Here is a 7,161-nt window from a genome sequence, read left to right on the forward strand (position 1 = left end):
ATGGGAATTTTAACTGTTTTTCAATGATTTTGTTGTGTATAGAAAACATAAAACAATTAGGTTTCCCCATAAATTATACCAATTATAAGCTTGATTTTACCTCTTTTTAAAGTTGCTCTTACATGACTGAGAATCAGGATGTCCTAGTTAAGAAAAGGTAACCTGTTGAAAAAATGTAAACTCTGGAGTCAAAAGTCCGTCTATTAGTACAGTTAATGAATGTCTACAGAGGTAGTTTAAAGATGAATGAAGTATATATAAATTAATTATATCCTCCTGAAGGTACTTCATTATGTCTTACATAAAAAGTGTCTTAATGCTGGAATATTTTGAAATTGATAACATAAAAAGTCAAAAATAAATTTGAACCATGTGTAATGAAAAGAACTAGGTTAACACAAGATATTATTATAAGTAACATAGAATAAGATGACAGACATATAATAGCTGCAACATGTACTATGTCATACTCTAGGGAAAAATGAAAGCTAACTGATGTATTTCTTAATCTACCATTATTTAAAACAATTAATCTTTGATATGGTATAAGATCTCAGTATACAAAGATAAATTATTGTACTGGTTTATTTAAATGAATGCAATTGGGCAATTACATCACCCCTGTTTACTGTGAATGCTTTGCTTAAAAAATTGTGTGTTTCAAATTTTTAAGAACCAACTAAATGTGAAGAGCAACACATTTATTTTGTGTGGCCTTTAATCTGTACATTTTTTTCTGAAATTAAATTTAAAAATACCCTTTTATCTAATGCATAGTACAACTTCTATCTGACATATAGATACTGGTCTTAGCATTGTGGCACTGTAATTTAATGTTAGGCAATTAACTGTAATTCACTTGTTTCCTATGAAAGTAAGTTTCAACATTTGACTATTCACATTTCAACAAAAATGAGGATTGTGGCAAGTTTAATTCATCACTGTAACTCTATTGTAAAATATACTACATAAAGCTACAAAATATTTAAAACTTATTATAAGTAACAAAGAATAAGACGACATACAATAAAATAGCTGCAACATGTACTATGTCATACTGTGGATTAATTTATTTTCATGGTTAACAATTTTTGTGGATTAAGAAAAACTTGCATTTTTGTGGATATTTGATTTCGTGTTTTTCTAAAAGTCTGCATATAACCATACAGCACATTTGTAATTCCTTGAACGATAAAAGCATGGTTTCCTTGTACAACAAAATCCTTGAAAATTGATATCCAACAAATAATAATGAATCCACAGTAACTCCATTCAGTAATTATATGCATACCACAAGACAATGAAACACAGGTATACTTCACAAAAGATACACAATACAATCAATTAAAATTCCTATTACAATAATATTAAGGTTTTGCAATATTGTTTTAATGTAAAAACCCTGCCCTTGCTGAGACCATATTGGTCAGATGATCGCCAAAAAGTTATAGCACTTGATAAGAACCCAATAACCTAACGGCTGCAATGTTTAACTTGCTACCTAGTGGCTACATCAGTGCCATCAAGCATTTCTTTCATACATACATGACATATGTGTATTTGGTTTTTAGTTAGGTAACTCAGCTGATGCTTGTAGCACTACAAAATGTAGTCGAGTTGACCATTTTTTTTATAAATAGTTGAAATCTTTATTATAAAACATAAAGTCTTGAAGTTCACTAACTGATCCACATTTTGTTAACAACACTTAGGAGTTGGTTGTTTACCATGGTCTCCAATGTAAAAATAATTCACTTGCAAAAATATTGATTGTTCAATCAGTTTATACAATACAAGGACCATTCTGTGTTTATAAGTAATTAGTTCTAACTTGTTCACCAGTTTGCTAGAAGGTCTCATAAATTTCAGTCAATAAGAAAACTTATATTTTCAACAATGGCTGCCATGTTTGTTTTCTGAATAAGACCCAAAGATCCAAGTATTCCTACAACTTTCCCTAAAACATTGTAAGTTTGTTTTCAAATGTTTGAGTAGTTAAAGAAAAAAGTTTCAAGGGCAAAGAAAACATCAAGTGTTTGGTAAAAATTAAATAATTCAAACTTGAAAAAATATAAAAACACTAAAAATTAAGGAAAATTTCACTCCAATTGCACCATACACATACTATATTGCACCCACAACATTATACCAACACAATATATATGGCACATTCAAGATCATATAGACTCGATAATAAAACTCTTCATTCTTCAAAAACATACAAACTTGTTGTTCTACTCATATACAATAAATAAAAAAACTATATTGTTTCAATTTCTGGTTTTCTTCATTTAGATCTGTTAGCATTTACATTTACATTTAGTTTTTAAGAACTTGTAGCTTCTTTAAGATTGACTTAAAAATGTTTGCTTTGGTTTTCCATTTACATATCCTAAAACATATAGTTTGTTTCTCTTCAGCAGTAATTTTGCATTAAAATCTTATTTATCAATTTTAGTCTTTTTATTCATTTTACTATTCTTGCTACTTTTCAAGTCATTTCTATAAATGTGTTTCATGTTTCTTTTTCCATTGATGACTTTTATGATCCTGAATATCCATTTCTATCTTCCATTTTGTTCACAAGTCTTTAGCTGCCTAAGAATATCACAGATTAGTAGTGGGGAGGGACTGTAGATAGAGCCTCAGCGGTACTCCTCTTCCTACAGACATCCTGCAATAAAGTTATATTATTAATTATCTATCAAACAGGAAAGATCAATTTTCATATTTGTTCATTCAAGGTCCTATAAAAACAAATGGAGTAATTATTCTGGTCTAATTGTAACTTCAATTTTTTTCTACACTTCTGATAAAACCATCCCCACTGCCCAATGTATTCAGTTACTCAAAATTCTGAAATTCTTGCTTGATTCTCATTTTTAAGTCAGGATAAAACCATTTTACCAGTTACAACTTCTACAGTGGTAACATAAGGCTGGTAATCAAGGCTAAAACATGTAAAAAATGAGGATTTCTTCCCTTTGGAGCTTCAGAGTTTGGATAATGTAGTCGAATGTTTATTGTGAGTGAACCTTTAGTCTTCAGTTTGCATTTGAATACTCTTAGACAGTACTCAGTCAGCTGGTATTTTATTTTGGTTAGATAAGTTTCATACCCCTGGTTTATCCCTGTGAGAGTTAATAGCCTCTATATTTTGACTGATATATTCTACTCTACAGCCATACGTTACTAGCGTCAGTTTGATCACTGCATGTAGTAAACAGTCTTCATATTTAAAAGTATCTTACCCCTGGTTTATCCCTGTGAGAGTTAACAGCCTCTATATTTTGACTGATATATTCTACTCTACAGCCATACGTTACTAGCGTCAGTTTGATCACTGCATGTAGTAAACAGTCTTTACATTTAAAAGTATCTTACCCCTGGTTTATCCCGATGAGTATTAACAGCCTCTATGTTTTGGCTGATATATTCTACTCTACAGCTATCTTACCCCTGGTTTATCCCGATGAGTATTAACAGCCTCTATGTTTTGGCTGATATATTCTACTCTACAGCCATACGTTACTAGCGTCAGTTTGATCACTGCATCTAGTAAACAGTCTTTACATTTAAAAGTATCTTACCCCTGGTTTATCCCGATGAGTATTAACAGCCTCTATGTTTTGGCTGATATATTCTACTCTACAACTATCTTACCCCTGGTTTATCCCGATGAGTATTAACAGCCTCTATGTTTTGGCTGATATATTCTACTCTACAGCTATCTTACCCCTGGTTTATCCCGATGAGTATTAACAACCTCTATGTTTTGGCTGATATATTCTACTCTACAGCTATCTTACCCCTGGTTTATCCCGATGAGTATTAACAGCCTCTATGTTTGGGCTGATATATTCTACTCTACAGCTATCTTACCCCTGGTTTATCCCGATGAGTATTAACAGCCTCTATATTTTGACTGATATATTCTACTCTACAGCTATACGTTACTAGCGTCAGTTTGATCACTGCATGTAGTAAACAGTCTTTATATTAAAAAGTATCTTACCCCTGGTTTATCCCGATGAGTATTAACAGCCTCTATATTTTGACTGATATATTCTACTCTACAGCTATCTTACCCCTGGTTTATCCCGATGAGTATTAACAGCCTCTATATTTTGACTGATATATTCTACTCTACAGCTATACGTTACTAGCGTCAGTTTGATCACTGCATGTAGTAAACAGTCTTTATATTAAAAAGTATCTTACCCCTGGTTTATCCCGATGAGTATTAACAGCCTCTATATTTTGACTGATATATTCTACTCTACAGCTATCTTACCCCTGGTTTATCCCGATGAGTATTAACAGCCTCTATATTTTGACTGATATATTCTACTCTACAGCTATACGTTACTAGCGTCAGTTTGATCACTGCATGTAGTAAACAGTCTTTATATTAAAAAGTATCTTACCCCTGGTTTATCCCGATGAGTATTAACAGCCTCTATATTTTGACTGATATATTCTACTCTACAGCTATCTTACCCCTGGTTTATCCCGATGAGTATTAACAGCCTCTATGTTTTGGCTGATATATTCTACTCTACAGCTATACGTTACTAGCGTCAGTTTGATCACTGCATGTAGTAAACAGTCTTTATATTAAAAAGTATCTTACCCCTGGTTTATCCCGATGAGTATTAACAGCCTCTATGTTTTGGCTGATATATTCTACTCTACAGCTATCTTACCCCTGGTTTATCCCGATGAGTATTAACAGCCTCTATGTTTTGACTGATATATTCTACTCTACAGCTATCTTACCCCTGGTTTATCCCGATGAGTATTAACAGCCTCTATGTTTTGGCTGATATATTCTACTCTACAGCTATCTTACCCCTGGTTTATCCCGATGAGTATTAACAGCCTCTATGTTTTGACTGATATATTCTACTCTACAGCTATCTTACCCCTGGTTTATCCCGATGAGTATTAACAGCCTCTATGTTTTGACTGATATATTCTACTCTACAGCCATACGTTACTAGCGTCAGTTTGATCACTGCATGTAGTAAACAGTCTTTATATTTAAAAGTATCTTACCCCTGGTTTATCCCGATGAGTATTAACAGCCTCTATGTTTTGGCTGATATATTCTACTCTACAGCTATCTTACCCCTGGTTTATCCCGATGAGTATTAACAGCCTCTATGTTTTGACTGATATATTCTACTCTACAGCTATCTTACCCCTGGTTTATCCCGATGAGTATTAACAGCCTCTATTGCTTAGGCTGATATATTCTACTCTACAGCCATACGTTACTAGCGTCAGTTTGATCACTGCATGTAGTAAACAGTCTTTATATTTAAAAGTATCTTACCCCTGGTTTATCCCGATGAGTATTAACAGCCTCTATGTTTTGGCTGATATATTCTACTCTACAGCTATCTTACCCCTGGTTTATCCCGATGAGTATTAACAGCCTCTATGTTTTGGCTGATATATTCTACTCTACAGCTATCTTACCCCTGGTTTATCCCGATGAGTATTAACAGCCTCTATGTTTTGGCTGATATATTCTACTCTACAGCTATCTTACCCCTGGTTTATCCCGATGAGTATTAACAGCCTCTATGTTTTGGCTGATATATTCTACTCTACAGCTATCTTACCCCTGGTTTATCCCGATGAGTATTAACAGCCTCTATATTTTGGCTGATATATTCTACTCTACAGCCATACCTTACTAGCGTCAGTTTGATCACTGCATGTAGTAAACAGTCTTTATATTTAAAAGTATCTTACCCCTGGTTTATCCCGATGAGTATTAACAGCCTCTATGTTTTGGCTGATATATTCTACTCTACAGCTATCTTACCCCTGGTTTATCCCGATGAGTATTAACAGCCTCTATGTTTTGGCTGATATATTCTACTCTACAGCTATCTTACCCCTGGTTTATCCCGATGAGTATTAACAGCCTCTATGTTTTGGCTGATATATTCTACTCTACAGCCATACGTTACTAGCGTCAGTTTGATCACTGCATGTAGTAAACAGTCTTTATATTTAAAAGTATCTTACCCCTGGTTTATCCCGATGAGTATTAACAGCCTCTATGTTTTGGCTGATATATTCTACTCTACAGCTATTTATACCCCTGGTTTATCCCGATGAGTATTAACAGCCTCTATGTTTTGGCTGATATATTCTACTCTACAGCTATCTTACCCCTGGTTTATCCCGATGAGTATTAACAGCCTCTATGTTTTGGCTGATATATTCTACTCTACAGCTATCTTACCCCTGGTTTATCCCGATGAGTATTAACAGCCTCTATGCTTAGGCTGATATATTCTACTCTACAGCCATAAGCTACTGGCGTCAGTTTGATCACTGTGTGTAGTAAACAGTCTTTATATTTAAAAGTATCTTACCCCTGGTTTATCCCTATGAGTATTAACAGCCTCTATGTTTTGGCTGATATATTCTACTCTAAAGCCATAAGCTACTAGCGTCAGTTTGATCACTGTGTGTAGTAAACAGTCTTTATATATAAAAGTATCTTACCCCTGGTTTATCCCGATGAGTATTAACAGCCTCTATGTTTTGGCTGATATATTCTACTCTACAGCCATAAGCTACTGGCGTCAGTTTGATCACTGTGTGTAGTAAACAGTCTTTATATTTAAAAGTATCTTACCCCTGGTTTATCCCGATGAGTATTAACAGCCTCTATGTTTTGGCTGATATATTCTAATCTAAAGCCATAAGCTATTGGCGTCAGATTGATCACTGTGTGTAGTAAACAGTCTTTATATTTAAAAGTATCTTACCCCTGGTTTATCCCGATGAGTATTAACAGCCTCTATGTTTTGGCTGATATATTCTACTCTACAGCCATACGTTACTAACGTCAGTTTGATCACTGCATGTAGTAAACAGTCTTTATATTTAAAAGTATCTTACCCCTGGTTTATCCCGATGAGTATTAACAGCCTCTATGTTTTGGCTGATATATTCTACTCTACAGCTATCTTACCCCTGGTTAATCCCGATGAGTATTAACAGCCTCTTTGTTTTGGCTGATATATTCTACTCTACAGCTATACGTTACTAGCGTCAGTTTGATCACTGTGTGTAGTAAACAGTCTTTATATTTAAAAGTATCTTACCCCTGGTTTATCCCGATGAGTATTAACA

At 34.0% G+C, this 7,161-nt stretch overlaps 1 long non-coding RNA gene across 1 annotated transcript; it reads right to left on the reverse strand.

Annotated features, from left to right (window-relative positions):
- Positions 1–917: 917 nt before the first annotated feature.
- LOC134715176 (uncharacterized) lies at positions 918–6,471 on the reverse strand. The gene is made up of 2 exons (XR_010106621.1): positions 6,396–6,471; positions 918–2,674 (listed from the first exon to the last, which is right to left on the reverse strand). It is a non-coding gene; the product is annotated as an uncharacterized LOC134715176 (long non-coding RNA).
- Positions 6,472–7,161: the final 690 nt, after the last annotated feature.

Source organism: Mytilus trossulus, chromosome 1, assembly GCF_036588685.1.
Source record: "Mytilus trossulus isolate FHL-02 chromosome 1, PNRI_Mtr1.1.1.hap1, whole genome shotgun sequence".
NCBI lineage: Eukaryota > Metazoa > Mollusca > Bivalvia > Mytilida > Mytilidae > Mytilus > Mytilus trossulus.